Source organism: Thunnus maccoyii, chromosome 10 (genome assembly GCF_910596095.1).
Source record: "Thunnus maccoyii chromosome 10, fThuMac1.1, whole genome shotgun sequence".
Classification (NCBI taxonomy): Eukaryota; Metazoa; Chordata; class Actinopteri; order Scombriformes; family Scombridae; genus Thunnus; species Thunnus maccoyii.
In genome coordinates this window covers 30,815,895-30,836,983 of record NC_056542.1, presented here as the reverse complement: position 1 = coordinate 30,836,983, position 21,089 = coordinate 30,815,895, and the positions used below count along the sequence as shown (strand labels likewise).

General features: G+C 38.1%; 1 long non-coding RNA gene across 1 annotated transcript in view; it reads left to right on the top strand.

Annotated features, from left to right (window-relative positions):
- The window catches only part of LOC121905480, a 37,332-nt gene extending 26,752 nt beyond the window's left edge, over positions 1 to 10,580 (top strand). Inside the window, exons 2-5 of the long non-coding RNA XR_006098425.1 lie at positions 4,140 to 4,264; positions 9,782 to 9,966; positions 10,139 to 10,314; positions 10,490 to 10,580. This is a non-coding gene — a long non-coding RNA (uncharacterized LOC121905480). The remainder of the gene's footprint in view (positions 1 to 4,139; positions 4,265 to 9,781; positions 9,967 to 10,138; positions 10,315 to 10,489) is intronic.
- Positions 10,581 to 21,089: the final 10,509 nt, after the last annotated feature.

Sequence of the window (21,089 nt, the reverse complement as noted above, 5' to 3'; positions counted from 1 at the left end):
TAGCAATGCATGACATATATTGTTATTTTTGGAAGTCTACTCAGAATGTCAGTAGTACTACATGTACAGTAGCCTGCAGTTTTTATGAAAAAAATCAATAAAAACTCAATTATTGAGATTTTGTGCTCTTCCACAGATTTTCGATACATAGCAAATATTTGTATATGGATGTATAGAATGTTCCAGGGATATAAAACGCATGATGATAAGACATTCTGAGCCTTAATGCCACAAGTTCATCCATGTGTAGACACAGTGGGTGTGAATGTTGCATCTCAGAAGCTTTTCTACTGTCCGACAAGCAGTTCTGATGGAGTATACAGGCCCCTTAACTGTCAGTTAGCCAGCTAGCCCTTGTTTTTTGTGGAGCAGGTTACATACAGAGCCGAGTAATTGTTTTGAAAATGGTGCAACACAACTAAGCTATGATAGCTTTCTCTGGTTTGGTCTCTCCGGCTCTTTGTTTCCACAAATCAGGATTTATCAAAAGCTCAAAAGTTAAATTTGATGCAAAAGATTCTCACGTATTTAGTTCACCCCCACAAGTGAAACTATTTCCATTAAAATGAATTGAAATCACTGTTAAAGCTAGTAAAACACTTTTTCAATGCTTTGCTTCCTCTTATGGGCTGAAAAATCTTATAGATTGTCCCACTAGAGTTGTGATTATGCTTGGATTGGTTGATACCGAAAAACAAAGTGAACATGATGATTACTGGGCAAGATCTATATGGATATCTCCTAAGGAGCATTTTTTAAAATGTTTTTAAAAATACATAACGTACTGTATATTTGTTCCTTTTCAGTATTGGTTTTTACACAGAATATCTGTCTTTGAATCTGCCCTCAGATCTTCACTCATGCACAAGTTTTATTTACACATCATTAAAAAGTTTTCACAATTGACATAAATTTTCTACAGATATACAAATTCTCTGTTTTTCACAAACTTTTTTCCCACCATCACAAATTAAAGTCTGTGAAAACGTTTTGACCACGTGTTCACACATTCAGATACAGTCAGCAAATTATTTTCACATGCTCACAAAAGGTGTATAAAGCCAGAGAGCACAGGCTGTGAAATTATTCTTGAATATTATTTCACAAGCTCAAAATCTTTCAGACCCTGTTTTGATGGTACACATGCCTCAGCATGTGTATTTTTTGGGGTAAATCCATACAAAACATCTGCTGTTACTTACAAAAGTACAGGTTTAGGCATTTTGCTGTATGGACAAGCATAAACACAGTGCTTGTCAACACTGCTGTGGTTTCATGCTAAGCCTAGCTATTTAAAGTGAAGTTATTACTTAGTCCTGGTATCAGATTGAATGGAGTGGTTTTTGGACTCACTTAAGCATTTGATATCCATTAAGCCAGTGTGTGTTTGTGTGTGCGTACGTGTGCGTATGCATGTGCGTGCATATGTGTGTGTGTGTTTGTGTGTGCATGTGCGTGTGTGTGTCTGGCAGGTTTTAGATTACAGCTGAGTTGATTTGTGGAGCTATCATACTTTGGTTAGACATGAATTTTGGCATCACGCTTCCCCTTGTTGTTTGCATGTTTGCAGTAGATACAAACTGAAAGAAATCACAGTCATATGAATGGTTATAATATTAGTGGTGTTGTGGTCTGGGTGTGCAGGGTGGTCTGAGCTGGAGGATTCCTGCACTGAAAGAGCCCTGTGGAGAGCCTACAAAATATGAACTGCTTAAAGGAAGAAATTCAAAATGCTATTGTTTTATTATTATCTTTTTTACCCCTCTAGCAGTGGAGAGAAAGAATGGTGATATTTGTTCAGTCTGTCCAGCACTTTGGTTCAGAGCAAGGTATCTTCACAACTACAGGCCCAATATTTGTTTTGGGTATTTATGGTCCCCAGAGGATGATCCCTGACCTCCTCACCTCTCCTTTAGCGCCACCATCAGGCCCAAATTTCCATTTGTACACAAGCACTATCAAAATCTATTAGGCAGATTATCATGACATTAGGACCTAATTTTCACCTGGTATTATTATGCAATTTGTATCTGGATACTTTATCTGAATAATGACATTTGATCAAAGGTCGTTAATTACACCTGGAGTTAATACCGGTAAGTGTTCTTTCTATTCTGTCCACATTGTGATCGGATCTGGATTTCTGGATTCTGTTTGCAATCTGTACTGTGTGCATATCCACATAAGATATCTAGCTAAGTATTGCCTCGTAATACAAGGTATCAATGGTGTGTGAAGGAGTAATAATATTTTTTTATATAGCACCTATCAAGATCAGATATGTGTCACAATAAAAACAAACCAAAGCAAATTTTTTAAAAAGCAAATAAGTGACAGAGCAGTACGTTCATGCTCCCTATATGATGAACCATTTCCAATGTGGACAGACTTTTAGGCTTGCAATGAATTTGGACACAACATTTTCAAAGACTGATTTCATTGTTGGACTACCAGTCTGCTTTAAATGTAGGTTTTAGTTGTTTAATCTGCCATACATTGTACTGAAATAATTTTAGACAAAAAATATTTTGAAAATGACCATCATGACTCATGATGGAAAGACGAGAGTCTAATCTGTAAACACGCTGCATCTTTATGTATGTTGAATGTAATCTGTATAGTAGACATGAAGACCTCTCATAGACTGCTAGTAGCCTACTATGAAAAGTTACATGAATATGTTAGTTAATCCTTATCTATGTAACTTTTCATAGTGCTAGCAGTCTATAAAAGTTACTACAAAAAAGTTAGCTAACCCAAACCCTACTATTTAACCTTTTATGCTAGCATTATGTAGAACTTTCTCAGACTAGTACCATGAGAACATATGTGAATGTTCATCCCTAAAGACAAGATCAAATAGAAGAAAATAACATTTTCATATAGGTTTTCATTTATCTATCGTGCCATTTAAATTCCAAAAAGTTAGAGGCCTTGTCATATACTCGAAACACAAATTGATGTGTAATGCCAGATAAAAAGCTGACACTTTTTGCTACTCTTATCACTTTGGAATGAGTGAAGTAGGTAGGGAAAAAAAACAAAACAGTAAATTACTTATTTGCTTATTTGCTGGTTTTGGTTTTAGGGACACTGGTGATGCTAGGTTATTACTAGGCTATGTCTATTCATAACAATAATAAGTTTATTTAGTATAGCACCTTTCATAGAAATGAAATTCACAAAGTGCTTCACAGGAACAAGAGTTAAAAATAAGACCATAAGAACGTACATAGAGTAAAAACATATGCCACAAGTTAAAATTAACCTTAAAAAAAACAAAACACAGGCAGCAAGGTACCTTCATCCATGATAGATCACTAATCTTAGCAAATGACAAGTCTTTATTGCTTTTGCATAGCAACCATAAGTATAGTAAGTAAGTAAAGATCACCTCACCATACTGATTGTGTCTAGGGCTTATTAACTTCACATTTACAAAGTGTGAGCTTCCTCTAACAGGTACACATAAACCTTCCCCTCTGCATACTCCCACTAACATCTGAGTAAGCTAGCATATTATTGTGATAATTTGAAAAGACTGCATAGCAACATTTGTTAATTTACACCCATGATAGAGAAATTCCTGTGAAACCAAGTATGTCTCTTATCATAACGTTACCATAACTACTTTTGCTCGGCTATGTGCAGTCTGTTAATTGGCTGTGGTTAAACTATCCCTAATCTGCGTGAGGCTTCACAGACAAGCAATGAAACACAGCAGGTTTCCAGCCACTTCCATTGCTCTATGCTTGTGATAGGTAGCCTTCAGAGAGGAGACAGTGTATGTGTGTCGCTCCACATATCCAGTATTAGCGCTATATCCCCATGTCTGCTCATTAGCAGGCTGCGAGAGCACACTCGGCCAGTTCTCATATAAACAAAGTTGGAGGGTTTTCAAGAAGTGTGTAATTACATACAGAGATGCAGAGCAAGGGACTAAGATGTTAAGATTCCTGTCAACACAGTCTACTATGAGTGTGTGCGTGTCTGCCTTACCAGTGAACAAGACTATCTCAAGATGTTAAAGATACTACGTGAAGCATTTTGTGTCTGTGTTTCTGATAAACAAAGCTGTGACCTGCCACACACTGCTGTGACTGGTTGTGAATAAATTGCTCTTCCCTCTGAGTCTTCAGGTTGATGCTGCGTTCATACACTGGAGCACAGTGTTCCCGACTGAAACCCCAGTGCTGTCTGTTTCAAAGAGGATGCTGCAATCTGGTAACAGCGTTTGATAACAGCCAATATGGATTCAGATCAGGTAATCAAGTTGAAACGAAAACGAGAACTTTAATAAAGTTTGTGAATCACTTATAATGTCAGAGTAGTTTCTGATGTGCTGTAAAGCAGTAATCCGCACAGTCCTCTGAGAAATAATGGATAACTCTGCGGTACACAATAACACCCAATACCAAGAGTCAATGCAGGAAGTAGCACGCAGGAAAATTAAGTGTGTGAAGCAAGCCGCCAGGAAGAGTGCCGGGCTGTGAGGCCAATGAGACATAATGACCAAACCGTGTAATTACAACTTCTGGGTCATGTCATGGATGCACACTGGCCAAGTAAGTATTTTTCCTACACAATTACTGGAAAAGGAGCAGCCGTAAAATGGTGAATACATTTTTCTGAGCATCACAACCCCAGCAAAATGACTCCTTTTATTATCAGAATATGATCCATTCAATGCAATAACATTTGGAAAGTCTAAAAGAGTCTGAGGTCAGCCGCCTTAGCCAGCGGAAGTCTCGGATGCGCTAGAGAAGGACTCTAGTGCACATGCTTTATGGGCCCAAAAACACTGAAGCATGTGGAAGCTTGCGGAAACATGGCAGACACACATCAGACTTACGCCAATGAGCAACTTTCATAGGAATGAATGGGTGTGGTATCCAGCTCCTCATACATGCATGGTGTGAAGTAGCGGTGGTGCATGGGTGTGTAACATGGTCACCTTCAGTACTGGAGACCTGTGATTGTGTCAAGTTTCTTGCCAGAATTGGGTTTCTTTGATATTTAAAAGAAGATGAGAGCAATGAATGTAACTATGGTTTTATGAATGCTTGCCAACCACCAGAGATGGCATGTAAAACCTCAATTTCCATCACACACATCTCCGGCATTTTTAGCAATGTTTCCGTGTTGCGAGATCTCAGCAATTAATTTGATGAGGACAATGTTATCATAACCAATAGAGCTGATGGCTTTATAGCCATTTCAAGAAAAATAAAACCCAAGTTGTAATTAGCTGTAGTTTTAACCTTTAACAATCATGGCAATCTTTCTCTAGCCTTACCCAAGTAGTGTAAGTTGCCTAATCCTAACTTTAACCAAATAAGTTAGCAGTGAACATTCAAAAGCATTGATCATAATCTGCATCACTTATACAGAATTGTCTTCTATCATCCTATGGCTTACAATATACCGCTGTGCCATAAAGCATGTAGAGACTGACAATTTTAACAGCAATGGCTTAATTTGTTCATACTATAGCCTGCCAATACTGAATCAAACACTAGAGGTGTGACAGGATGCCATTCATTGTGAATTGAACCTCAGAAAAATTGCTCGTGCTGCTCACTACTGTTTAAAGACTCAAAGGTCGCCATTTCAATGTGCCATTTAAATATTCTTCATAAACATTGTTGGATGATGCAGATAAAGGTCTTTCTTCTTGCACCTTGACACCAGTTTCCAGTTTCTCACCATCATCTCTTACAGTTACTGAAGATAGAAAGTCCTGCTCCATTTTGACATTGAGTTTTTTGTTTGGGTCCAAATTTGAGTTTCATCATCCATGTTGAGAATAGATGCTTTAACCTTTTAGCCATCTTGGAGGCTGCTTGGTTTACTAATTATACTGATGTTTCAAAATGACTATATTTTTAATCTCAAACATAATTTATTAATGTTGTACAGCTACATATAGCAAGAAGCTAATTTACATGCAGCTGGGGCCAACATCAAAGCTACATTAAGTAGTACTGTAGCACACTTGGTCAGTACACTTTCTTGTTCTAGTCACTACTACTCACTCAAATGTCTTTCCTGACTTTAAAAAGTCTAAATCCTCCAAACTCAAACTATGGGCACTTTTGAGTTGATTGAAATTACTCTGAATGTGAAAGTCTTTGTGAGTGATTCATAGCAATCTAAAAAGTGAAATAACATGGCAGCAGAAACCACTGAATCTTACTTTTCTAGTATGAAATTTCAGGCTCATACTTATTATGACATTGAGCTGAAACAGATATGAGTTAGTAGCCTCAGCACATCCAGTTGAAGCAGCTCTTTTGACAGGAGTATGAAATAAAAGACAAGGAAATGGCAATATGATCTGCTGACTCTCCAGCCCAGTAATCCCAGATGACTGCATCCCCCAGGGCGTTTCTCTGTCTTCTGAGAGTCACTTTCAGGTTTAGCTTTGTTTTTCTCTGGACCTTCAGGGTTGCAACACAAACCGAACTCGGTTGGCATTGAGGGCACTAAGAAGGAGGTTGTATTTTCTCCATCTGTTTTGTCTCAACAATGCACAGCCTAACCAGCTCTATGTCACAAACATAAGCAGGATATGTATTTCAGTCACCCCCTTTTGTAAGAATTGGGAAATTTTACATCATCTTCATGTAATACAAGTTTCATGTGTAAAACAAGAAATACAAGGCAATTATTCATTTTATTTGTGCAGTACTGTTCACACAAATCCTGACACAAGGAAATCTAATCTGCATTAGGATCAGTGATATGCCATGTTTGTTATTTCATGACATTTGGTTCAAGCAACCCAAATGGGCCATTTTGTTCACTGACATTTCCAGCAACCAATGTGGGGATTGGGAGGACGAAGTAACCAATTGCCCCATGTGGGGCCACACAGACAGTTTGACTGAGCCAGTATTAAATCAAACCCACTGATCCAAAGGTGGATCCCATTTTTGTTTTTGTGTGTGATGTCTTCAGAAAGACAAGTAATTTTAGGGGTGATTTTTATAATGGACCTAATCCATATTCAGTTGTTATGGACTCTCACAATTTGTCTGTTAAAGCCCATTCTCGCTTGGTACTCATGTAGTCCATATTTCACCCAGATGGCTACCATATGGACATGCTAGTAGTAGGAAATCAAAGGCAGAACAGACGTGACAGCACAGTGGCTCAGTGGTTAGCACTGTTACCCCAAGGTAACATGGTCCTGTGTTTGGTAAACTGACTGTTAATAAGTTTAGTTTCCACTTCCACCTGCTTGTTATTTGAGCATGGAGGTTCAAAATAGACCTTGGGAACATATCAATAAGGCATGAAAGCTGCAAAAAAATAATAGTATTTTATCGCACACCTGCTTATTATGTTCTTAATGTCAAATTAACATCATCATCTTTGTGTGATGATTATCTCAAGCAGACCTAAGACCAGGAAAGAAATTGTTAAGTCAACAGGGACCAGAAGTCTCCCAGTGAAATTCCCTTAAATGACTGAACTGTCAGAACATTTAGCCAGAGTCTTCAAGTCACAGCTTTAAGTCCCAGTTCTGTCCTTTGAACGGCTTGCTGCGAACTACAATACCATATACCTTCAGACATCCAAAATATACCCTTGTATCGAAGTTGTAGCTTCCTGTCGCAAAATGAAACCCAATCATTCAGTGTAAACTCATTACATATAAGCATAGTGTACATGTGTGTTTTGTCATTTGCAGTTTTCAGTAAATCATACAGCAGCAAGAATGAATTCATCTGTGAAAAGTGAATGTGAAACTCTGCCTGTGAAAGCCCTGTTTGCACAATACAACACAAAACTAACACACAACAATGCCAAATATACACTGGATCTGGGTCCATGTGGGCCCGTGTGTAGCACATACCATACAGATTGTAATCCAAACTGTGTATTGTGGTTTGTAGATAAACATCATATAAACCTCAAACCTATATAAATTTTCAAATATACATGCCATAAACAATCAATGTATGTTTACATCCAGCATACTATAGCAATTGTCTATTCCATATAACATACAATCATTATATGTATATGTATGTCTATGTACATATACAGTATGTATACAATAGATTAATAAGAGTGGAAAATAGATCTGTAGTTGCAGCCCATGTTATAAATTACAGCAAGCTGTGATGAGGTGCTGCATAGCCTGGAAGACCTCAGGAAAACAAGGAGACACTCAGATCCCAAACAGATGGGATCTCCCTCATCTCATACACACACACACATATTTCTCCCAAGATGCAGCTTTAATCCCTTAAAGATCATGAACTCATGATTTCCCTCCCCACAGGCCGACCGCAGCCGGACCTTCGTCTCCCGGCTAATTGTGAACATATGTGACACTCAGAGGCCAAAGCCCAGTGCTAGATAAAATATGATCTGTTCCTAATCATACCAGCAATCTCCACGCAGCACTGGAAGACCAAATATCCTATTGTTTATGTAATTTACATGTTTGCATGTGGGGCAGGCCAGAGCAGGAATGCAGAAATTTACTGGAAAATATGTTTAACTACTTCAAGGTAATGGCTTGTCATAAACGTATTGTCCTTTCATAAATCATGTTTGTTAAATGAGATATAATTGGACATCAGCATTAGTGTATTCAGTGCCAGATTCCTAGATACCCAAGATTGCATCACATTTATTGGCATATACTTATGCTTTTCTACACTCTATTTTCAGCATTTGTGATTCACAACATACTGGTCCAGTCTTGGTACCAGACTGTAAAGATGTTATGTGACAAAAACAGAAATTTCCAAACAAAAGCAGACATCTCCAAACACAGCAGCTCCCAATTTGGGTGCTGCAGCACCCTGGAGTGCTTTGAAGATGGGCCAAGGGTGCTGCTAGTGTTCATTTCCTTTTTTGTGTGTGTGTATATTTTCACAAACATTGAACCACATAAAGAAATAAGGCAACATCTCAAAGATTTTCATTTAAATAAATGTCTGTTAAGTCACTGTCTATCACCAAATGAGGTAACACAATGGTCATTGAGCCTATGGCCCACTAATGAAAGCCCTTGTATTTGCAGTATTATGAATTAGGTGTTGGTGGCAACATTCTGGGAAAAATAACAAGCAGCATCTAATTTAGCATGGACGAACTTGACTCAAGCAGAGATAGTGAGCTTGACTCAACCAACCTGCGTTTTATGTGTGGTGTAAGGTAAGGTGTGAGGTAACATTTAGCTAGCTAACACTAATGTTACAGTATGCAGTGTTCTTGAGTAAAGCCAAACAAGAAGGTTGCTGGTAAATACAATTTGCTGTGACTGAGTGTGATGAGGTAGAAATCCGATATGCTTTGTTTGTGTGTCTTTAGTCAGACAGCATTGAGCTTTCACCACAGAAAAAAGTTCTATGGCTGCTTTCACACATTTAGCCTGTATGCATGTAGCCATGATTTACAATCAGTTCAATGTAAGCTATAGAGTTAGGCCTCAAGGCACACTGTAACTGTGACAAGTTGTTTTTTTAATGATGGATAAGCAGTAACAATTTTTGGATCCTTTTGTTTCAGTTTATTTCACAATGCACTCAACAGTTCTTCGTTGAGTAGTACGCTATGTAAGGTTTAATTCTATTGTGACAGTGATTCTCATTTGTATCTGTATTGACATACTGCATGCAGTCTACGGGGAGTGACGAGGACATCGATGAGGATACAATCAATGACCTCATGGACAGTGTGTCAGTGTGCATTTCCTCGTTGTGTTGTCAGTTATTACATATCCATATGATTCTTATTTCCTGGATCTTGTGCTTTCAAGAATTGACTGGGGAGATGATTCAATGAGTCCTTTTCATGACCAGTGAAGCCCAAGTTCACAAGGGCCTGACAATCCCTCTGAGCTTTGTGACCAAGAAGATAAGAGTGGCAGCTTGGATGAAGATTACATCCCCCCTCTCTGTATCGATATGTGTCAGTGGCTGTCTGTGTCTCTTTGGCAAGCAGGTGATTACTGAACATTCGTCATTAGTTAGATATAATCTATACATGTACAAGGGCTGTTAATCATTAGAGGATACCTTGTTTAATTGTTCAGTTCTTGTTCAGCTGTCAATTGCCTGTGTGCAGTGCACCCAAAAGCAACATACATTTATGAATCTGTATGTCTTTTTTTTAGGCCATTGTGCACAGTACTTCACATATACCACCACTAAAAATGACTCCTGTAACATCATTAACATCGTCTATGCTGATGTAGAAAGAGGCCTTCATACAAACACTGAACAAACTCCTGCCTGAGATCTCGCTGAAGGAAATCTGCAGACGCTCATGTTCAAATCCATGCCATAATGCGTAAGTAAATCGTTAGTAACACAAATCATATTTAAATATAGATTATATGTAACTGATGAGGATAACAGTAGCATTTCAGAAGAACTATTATGTGTGCTTTATGTGCTGTGTTAATTGTTCATTATAATGATATGCTTACAAGTGATTTTTTTTTGTTGTTTTGGAATCTACACAGGCAGGAATGAGGACTGATCAATCAGAGATCTTGCCGTGGCTAAAGGACATCAAAGGACCAGAAGAAAATAGCGGTGAGGAAAATAAGGGCTTCGAAGTAAGTAACATAAATGAAGAAGTTGCAAGCCACTGGAATGCAATGCTAAAATTCTATTAAAAGCAAGTAGGTGCGGAACAAAACTAACACACATCAAAAGAAAAAAAACTAACAAATGGCTCCACAAAACAGCACAGCTCCTGAGTAAGAGATTTGAGCTTGAGGTGTGTGGACTGTTGTCTTGTGCAGCCCTTGGTTGTGCTTGCCTTTTGCTTTTTTGTGTGTCAGTTTTGTCCTGCACCTATTAGCATTTAATACTGTAAATCTTCACCTTTGCATTCATGTGGCTTACAACTTCATTTTTGTTTGCTTTCCCAATCATAGAGGTGTTGAACCTATAAAGGGTGGATGTAAAAAAGAGGAGAAGGAAGTAACTGTATAATGAAACAAAATCAAAGTTTACTGAAGCCTCCAGTGAACACCAACTGTACAGCGTTACCAGGCATAGATCACAGACAATAGTCTATGATCTACATGCAGACCGCTTTTTGATGATGTTCTTTCTCAAAATGCACTGCAGAGCAGTCTGCATGTAAGTCATAGCCTATTTCCTTACACTGTAAAGTTGGTTCATATGGGATGTTTCAGTAAATTGTATATTTGATTATAGTTACATTCAATAAATTGTATTTTTGATTATACATTTATATGTGTTTTTGTCATTACACTGTTGCTTTCCTCCCCTCCTCTACATTTTGGATTGGATTTGCCTTTTTGAGAACTCTATTTCTTTTCACTGCTTTGTGTAGAATGTGTAAAGGGCTAAGTACACTATAGCTTTAATAATCACCTATCTTGGGCCAATAAAGCAGAAGTCGTTTTTTATTGTCTTCTTCTTCAACAGGTCAGTAAACATTAATTGTGTTTGCGAACTGTTAAAAGGAAATTCACATATGTTCTTCCTGTGCCACAGGACAGTTCAGTTAGTATTTGTGAACACGCACCACTCTCTCCTAAAGCTAGAAATCAGAGAGAGAACTCTCCAATTGGTGATGTAACTGGGATGTAAAATCTGGGGCTCCATAGACAATGAATAGGGCTCTGTCTTTATGAGTTCATAAAATGTTTGTGTGCGCTCTTACACCCAAATGAAGTTTATAATCTAGCATTGCTAGAAGATCTGAACCAGAATTAAAATCTCATTTGGGTGTAAAAGCACAAATAAACACTTTTTATTCTCTTTATAGAAAATGTTACTCAGAGTTTTTATGAAGTTTTTATGAACTGTTGAGTGTTGAGTGAATGAGGCTAGCTAATGTTAGCAGCTTTATTTCCTTCTCATGTCTGCTGTGATACATCAGCTGGTTTTGTTCCATTTTTTTAGAAAGGGTCCCTGATTAACTGTCACACAGCTTTTTAGATACAGATTTAATAAGTCTGTGAGCTGTATTTTTCTCAGTAACATTTGTGGTAGCAGGCGCTAACAGGCTAAGCTAACAATGTGTTCATGGCGTTGCATTGACGGTCCAGACAGAGCAGAAAAGCTGTACGATTCCCTCCCTGAGTGTGATGTCAGATGAAAATGGTCACCGTGTGGGTCAACTGTATTGTGGGCGGTTGCCACATTCGACTCCTGTTTTGGCTAAAATATCTGAAATAAACCAACATCTTTACTTTGTCTTAACACATATCATTCAGATGCAGCGTGATTACTAGTTCAACTGTACTAGGTATTGGATATATTCAGTAGATATATTTTTTACGACCCTATTTACAACCCTAAATCAGAAGAAATACAACTCTGGTGCTGATTTGTATCGAACTGCATGGCGCAGCCCTAGGGAATTGTAGTTTTTAAAGTTTTTCTTAGAATTGGAAAGAGCACTTTGAAGACCTAGTATATAAAATGAAGCTTTTTGTTTGTTTGTTTTTTATTTTTGGAGGGATGGAATGGAATAGTAATAGTTTTGAAATGGGATATAAAACTTGAAATTAAAGATTGACTGTACAAAGGAAATATGGACTGTGCTATGGAAAAAGAAATGAAGTGTATGAAATATATGAAGGTGACAAGAGCAACAATTAAATGTGACATGTGCATAAATGATTTAATTATCTAACAGTGGAGATTGAATGCAATGTACAATCTAAAGTCCAGTTTGATGAAATATATGAAAGTGACAAGTGCAGGGATGAAATGTTAAGTCCAGTAAAGTCAGTTTGATAACCCCACCTTCATCCTGTTTATATGGTACAAGATGGTACACACACACACACACACACTATTGGATGATGTGGCTCAGTATTTATTGAGGAGGACTCAATGTTTTAAGAAAGATGATTTCATATTAAATATCCTCACCCACATATTCTTGGAAATATAAAATTAAATGAGCAACTTCACATTCTATGAAACGCCTTTTCTAAACAGAGATAGTGGTGTTTGGATTTGAAATTTATCTTTTAATTTGAAATGGAATGAAGCCAACTGACAACCCAAAACAGTAGTCGAACACAACAAGTCTGGCGGGTCATCTGGTTCACCTACCGGACAGACACGGACCATTGACTGTACTGATAAAATTAAAGAAGTAAAAACAAGGATAAAATCTTGTGATTAAATGTTGAGTAATGTAGCAGTTATAGTTAAAAATGAATAACAAATGAGAAAAAACAATACAGCTTCTGTGCTCCCGAGTTCTGACTGACAGAAAAAAAACATACTGCCGTGAGACTGGGTTAGAATATTGGACTTACATTCACCACGTGGACTGAAACTCTAAATAATGATGCTAAGTAATTGCTGGATGTGGAAATAAGCAACTATTAGTTAACAAGTTCAACATACCAACTTCAAAGGTGAGGATATGACTGTTGTATTCACAACCTGTTTCCACTGCCCCCAAGTGGCCAAATCATCAGTTCTGGAAGGTTCAAGTTAAATAATTACCTGCACGTCATCATAGCTTTATTTCTGACAGACTAGCACGTCACTTAATACTAATTGTTAAAATACATTCTGATAATAGATGTCCATGGCGTCATTTTTAGCTTAAAAACATAGTTAAGGGTTGTGTGGATGGGGTGTGGGTACCATGAAAACAAAATCATCAGATATTTTAAAAAAGTTTTGGAACCACTCTCCTAACAAGAGTACATTTTTAGATTTAGACTATAAATCTAAATCATACATAAATATAGACCATATTTAGACAGATTAGACAGGCTAGATTTCACAGGCTACATTGCTGTGGCAGATCCTACTGTTAGCCAGCATCGTTGCTAAAAAGCAGACTTTCCTGGACAGGTTTCCATTACACATTCTAACACAGAGCAGGAGGAGGACAGTGACACAGGGTATGAGATGCAGAATGGATGAGTAGCTCTTTTTTTCAGGTTGTTCTAAGCCAGGGTTGCATTTGAGCCTCTGGCCATCAAAATTATGAAAATTATTTGTGCCATAAGCTTGTGCTTGCCTTTACACTTGCTCTCAGTTTAGAAGAGCCGTAAGTCTGAATACCATTAATATGTTTGGGTTTTTTCAGTCTTTTGTTCCAGCTCTTTCTTTCTAGGTCAGTTTGATGTTGCCTACGGGTGATGGTGTGTAAATAGGAGCAGTTGTCTGTTTTGATATTGACCCGCGGCCCTCTGGGAGCTTCTTTCTCTGTTCTTTACTGAGATCCCAGGTGACTCAATCCTTTTTCTCCTCACTGAAGCTGTGGGGTCCTTTCTTGTTGTTCAAATGGAGATGGTGAAGATGCTGCATATAGCTTGGCCCAGAAGAATGAATTTTGACTTACCCAACAGCACAACAGTATGCTGAAAGAGACCTACCTGCTGCTTTGGGTTCTTCTCATGTAGCCACACCTCTGTCTCCAGCAACATGAGAAATTTAAATCCAGACGAGGAGTGGAGGAGAGCCTTTATTTGTGTAATTGGGATGCATTGTGGAGTCCTTTATCAAACTTAGTCAGTCAATATGTTGCCTTTGGCTCAGCAGGGTCTTGTTACCCAACAGCTGTGTTGTTTGAGGAGGAGGTACGGCTGCATGACATGATGTTCAAGTCAAATTTTCAAGATTTAGGTGAAGGGTTCATACAAACAGTTTAATGATGGGTGGGAAGTTGTGGAGGTTAACAGGACAGATTCATCAAAGCTTTGCAAGGTTGCAGCAAGGCCACAGAAGGCTGCAACAAGCTTAATTCTGCATCCAAAGACTGCATCCAAGCTCTGAACTCAACATGAAAACTTGGACTAGCAACACTAGCCTTTTGAAGCATTGCACATAAGTTTAATAGCTCAGCAGCCAATTATTCATGGATTTTGCAGTCTTTTAATACGCTTAAGGAGGAAGTAACTTACTGTGAATCACTGCTGAGCTGACAACATTGCTCTCAGTCACCAGTGAGGAGGTCACACCACTGCTAAAAGCTATGGATTCAGTCACTGATAATGGTGATTCAGTATAGTCAGTTCACTTGAAGACTTGTTGGTAAATATTTGTTTGTTCATACTGAACACCTCTAGACTAGTGCAGAGCCACTCACATTTAAAACTACAGATGACAAAACATTGGAGTTTAAAAAACCCACACTTTTGTTGTTTTTAGGGGAGTTCAGGTCTCTTTTAGTGGAGCTTAGCTCCCCTTGCTCCCTTTTGAACACTGGTCAAGACAACACAAAATTTTACTATAACACAGAAGTTTAAAAAGTTAAGATAATTAATTAAAAATAAGATTTTCTAAGCTGTGGTCAAACCAGAAAACGTCACCACAAAGTTCAATCACACTAGGTGTCAAGTACTAGTTTGTAACTGGCGAGCTAATTGCTAACATGTTAGCAAGCCCGGTAACGTTTTCCGGTATTGTTTTTCCAACCCAGTTTAAATGAAACCACGCCCACTTCTGTATGACGAAAGCCTATAAGGAATGACGGAAGCCTAGACGAAATGACGGAAGCCTAGACAGAATGACGGAAGCCTGGACGGCTGCGTTCCCAACGGCTGGGTTTGGAAAAAGGATAGACGCAGCTAGGAACATGCTAATAGTAAATCACAATAGCTCTCCAAGCTTGATATCTGCTGGCAAGGTTGGTTACTAACTAGATAATAAGTCAACAGAGATAATTGAAGAGATGTATTTGCACCATTGCCCTCTGTCTCAAAACTGTCTGCAAACCTCTTTTGTGGAATAGTTTACAGGCTGGTTTCTCTGTAGCAGCCTTAGCCCTAAAATGCTGTTACATTTTTAAGGAGTTTCTTCCCATTTAATTGTTAAATGGCAGAAACACAGTAGGCCATAGTTAACTTTACATATTTTACTGTTACTTTCCATGGTGATGTTTAGTTGATATTATGTGTTTCCTGTAACTTCAAATGCTTTGCACAGTAAATCACATGTATATCTACATATAGATATGAAAGAAACAAAATTAGCCTTTAAACCAAGTTTCCTATACAGTTGAAGGAGAACTATGACACTTGAACATGAGCACTTTGACAAAAAAAAAAAAAAAAAAATCATCACCAGATGGTCGACCGAGACACATTCAACAAGTACAGCAATGACTTCCTGCAACTAAGGTATTGCATGACTGTTGGATACAAGCGTGTGAATATCACATTGTTTTAATAGTGGAGAAGTGGAGAAGTTGATGTATTAATACAAACAAAATGTGACAAAATGCAATGGAACATGATTTCCTCATGGTTTTTTCCATTGTGTGAGCTTTGACTAGTGCTCTTTTGACTATGTTATTGTTGCGGCCTCTTCTTCTGCAATAGTTTCATGGCACCAGACTGGAGAATTAGCACCACCAACTGTGTATCAACTCCTAATGTTCACATATTCCAAGAGTAGTGGAAGGAAATAAGCATTAATCAGCATTTTATTTTGCTGATTTTCTGGAAATTGGGTTAAAATTTGAACTGCATTTAGATGGAAACTTCACTAATGATGATTTAGTCCACTGAGTTTAAAATGTGTTTGTTCATGCGCTGAACAACTCAGTTAGTAAACAAATCTGATCTTTGTTCCATCAGATCCACTCTGCTGATCATGATCTTTGTGGTAAATTGGTTTTCTGTGCCAGACCTCTCATTCAGGGGCATTTTATTGTCAATTGATTGTTTAAACTGTTTTGGCTTCAGTTAGCTTGGTCGTTTTACCACTGAGTTGGGCTTGTGGAACAGCTTAAACCAAACATCAGTTTAAGTTAACTGAAGTCAGGCTTTTTGCAGGAGGTCTAGCTTTCTTTAACCTCCTCTTTGGAACAACTTCCATTTAGTCAGAATATGGAACGCTTATTTCCATTCCTCCATCCTGCAGAAAGAGCTGCAGAGGCGAGGCAGTAGAAAGGATTGTAGCTGTCTCTGTCCCAGTCCTCATTAGTGCAGAGCTGGTCTGTTTCCTCTCTCTTTCTCTCTCTCTCTCTCTCTCTCTCTCTCACACACACACACATGCACACACACATGCATGCATACACACAGAGCAATCTCCAGCTCTAAACAGGCTGACAGTTTGAAGATAGGCCCACTGTGCCGAGCAGAGCAGAGGGCTGTGAGATGAGAAAGCCCCTGAGTAAAGGAGAATGCAGGCGAACGCTTGTAATTGGGGCCTGAGTATCAGCTGCCAAATATCTCCTGTTAGTTCTCTGCATTTTTTTTCTACTATTACTCTGCTAATACTATGCCATCTATATATGCAAATGAGACAGGGCACACTTGGCAGAGTTCCTGCCCTCAGCCGGTCTCTGTCACAGGGAGAGCAATGTTCACTTTTCTCCCACAGATCACTGACACAAAATAGCACTATACTTCACTTCAAGCCTTTACAAATGGGCTGGAGCCCTAATTTCTACTCATTCACACTCAACATTGAGACACTATTAACAGTTGCTCAAATCACTTTCACACTTAACATTTCTGCCTTTTAGTTCAGGTTAGTTTCATGTTCACGCTGGCTTTTATAAAGTAAGAGCTGTAAATATCAAGTCACATCTACTGACTGGTAACTCATTTACTGGACAGTTTTGGTGACTGTCATGCTTTATCATCCTTTATCACCCCTTTTCACTGTTACGGAAAATCATAGTAGTCCATATTTAACCAGTTAGTTACCATGGTTACCAAATGATCTTGTATAATAATATAAAGGTGCTTTCACACCTAAACTTTTTGGTTCGGTTAAAACAAACTCTGGTGTGTTTACCTGTTAAGCGCAGTTCTTTTGGCCAACTCTGGTGAGGACTAAACAACAGTTTGAAAGTTTAATCAACAACACTTCCAAGCAAACTCTGGTGCAGTTTGTTTGTTGTGTGAAAGCAAAACTGAACAACAATGGGATTTTATGAAAGTATGTGATTTTAGATTGATTTCAAAAGATAAACTACATTAGATCCATCTGCTGATCATGAACTATCAAGAAAGTCATATCCTGATCTGTTTAAGCATATCATAGCAGAATTAAAAGGAAATAATCAATATTTTTCTATGGAACAGACGATGAAACTACTGGTGTGAAAGCAACCTAAAATTAGCTTTTGCAAATGACAGTTTCTCTGCCAATCACAATTGTGTTACCAAGACAGACTGAAAGTTGACTTAAATATATTGTTGTGTGTTCCCAGCTTTGAGAAATGTATAGAGGTCTGTGTGAACTGATCAGACCTGAGACTTATTATAGCCAGCAATAGCAACTGGAAGTTAAAGGACAGGTTCACAATCTAAAAAGCCAGGTGCCCAAATGAACAGTGAAAGAGGTTTTCCTCGCTGTAATCGTTCCTCCTGTTCATACTGACTATTAAAAGATCTCCTTCAAATGTGCTTTCAATGTAAGTGATGGAGGCCAAAATCCACAGTGTGTCCACATAGTCATTTTATGCAAAAATGTTTAAAAAATTTAAAAGTTGATGTGAAGCTTATATGAGGCTTCAGCAGTCCGAGTTAATCATATCAAGTGGATATCTGACACATTTACAGTCTTTTAGCATCAAATTCCCTCTTTGTGTTTCCTCAGACAGTGTTTCCCTGTTGAGCTGCAGTGGGAGTATAGTAACAAAAGAGGGACTTTGGCACTAAAAAGACTGTAACGTTGAAAGATATCTACTTGATTTGACTCATTTGGAAGCTGAAGCTTCATATTAGCTTCAGATAAACTTTTAAATACATTTTTGCACAGAAAGAGGACTGTGGATTTTGTCCCCCATCACATTGTAAGTGCATTATGAAGGGATCTTCTTATGGTCAGTATGAACAAGAGGAATGATTACAGCAAGAAAAATCTGTTCCAATGTTCGTTTGGGCTCTTGACTGTTGTTTTCAGACAGACTTGAAAAATTGTGAACCAATCCTTCAAGGCAAGACAATTTTATTTGTGTAGCACATTTCAACAACAAACCAATTTTTATGTGCTTTACATAAAACATAAAAGACATCAAGACAAAATGTAAAAGCAACATAAGGCAATATAGACATTTAAATCCAATTAAAAAGAGTTGAATAGAAAATAAAAATAAGCTAAAATAGAATAAGACAGATAAAATGGGAAAATAAAAATTATAGTGCAATATAAGATTTAATCAAAAGCCTCAAAATTGATTTTAAAAAAAGGCAGCAGCAAACAGAAAAATCTTCAGCGTTGTTTTAAAAGAACTGAGAGTTGCAGCAGACATATAGTTTTCTGGGAGTTTGTTCCAGATATGTGGAGCTTAAAAACTGAAAGCTGCCTCTCCATGTTTAATTTTGACTCTAGGGACAGAAAGCAGACCTTCCCCAGACGACCTGAGAGGTCTAGATGGTTCATAATGTAGCAGCAGATCAGAAATATATTTTAGCCCTAAACCATTCAGTGCTTTATAAACCAACAGTAGTATTTTGAAATCAATTCTTTGACAGACAGGAAGCCAGTGTAAAGACCTCAGAACTGAAGTGATGTGATCCACTTTCTTAGTCTTAGTGAGGACTCAAGTAGCAGTGTTCTGAATCAGCTTCAGCTGTCTGATTGATTTTTCAGAGAGACCTTTAAAGACTGCGTTACAGTAGTCAAGTCTACTGAAGATAAACGAGACAAGTTTTTTCAAATCCTGCTGAGACATAAGTCCTTTAATCCTTGATATATTATTCAGGTGATAGTAGGCTGACTTTGTAATTGTCTTAATGTGGCTGTTGAAATTCAGGTCTGAATCAATGACTACACCTAGATTTCTGGCTTGGTTTGTGGTTTTTAACATTACTGATTATTCTTCCTAACTGAAGAAAATTCTGGCACATCCAGGCATTGATTTGTTCAATGCACTTACTCAGTGCTTGTATTGGACCATAGTCCCCTGATAATATAGTTATGTAAATTTGTGTGTCATCTGCATAACTGTGGTTACATATTTTGTTGTTTTCCATAATCTGAGCTAGTGGGAGCATGTAGATGTTGAACAGAAGAGGCCCCAGAATGGAGCCTTGGGGAACTCCGCATGTCATTTTTGTCTGCTCAGATGTGTAATTACCTATAGACACAAAGTAGTCCCTGTCCTTTCAGTAGGATTCAAATCAGTTTAGTACTGTGCCAGAAAGTCCCACCCAGTGTTCCAGTCTAGTAATATGTTGTGGCCGACCATGTCAAATGCAGCACTGAGATCCAGTAATACTAAGACTGAATTCTGCCACTGTCTGTGTTTAAGTGGATGTTATTGAAGACCTTAACAATAGCAGTCTTGGTGCTGTGCTGTGCTCTTGACTGGAAGACATTAAAACAGTTGTTTAGTGCCAATAAGTTGTTCAGCTGTTGAAAAACAGCTTTTTCAATGATTTACTTAAAATGGCAGGTTTGATATGGGCCTATAGTTGTTCATTAGTGATGTGTCTAGATTGTTCTTTTTTAAGAATGGTTTGATGACGGCAGTTTTCAGAGTCTGTGGGAAGATGCCTGAGAGAAGAGGCATGTTGACAAATTGTAGAAGATCTGAGGCCCTGCAATTAGAAACATTTTTGAAAAAGCCTGTTGGCAGAATGTCAATGCAGCAGGAGGAGGATTTCAGATGTTGTATAGTGTCCTGGTTGATAGGATCAAATTGTCTCATGCTACTTTAATTGATTTTAAGTGGACACAGGAACAACACATACTCCGTACCTGATGTGGAGGTCTATCAAATAAGGCCTGTGCATTATTATTGTTTTTGGTGATGATCTCAGAGAAGAAAGGCCGCCTTGCATTTCTCAGTTCCAAATTATAAATGTGAAAACATGTCATAATGAACCTGGAGATTTGTTTTTTGCCACCTGCGTTCAGCTTTTAAGACATCAATTTGGAAATGGAACAAGCAAAAGAAAGGGCAGGTTGCATAAGGTCAATAGCCTACTGGTTTAGCTTCATCCCACATAACAGCAATGTGCGCAATTCAATTTTAGCTGCCAACCTTTGTACCACTCTCTCTACCCATGTTTCCTGTCTCTCTCTGTATTGTCACCAGTCAAATAAATGCAAAAATACAAAACAAAAATCTTTAAAAAACATGTTTATCTAGCTAGCATAGCATAACTGATCCACACAGAAAGCAGTGATGAAATGCTCAGT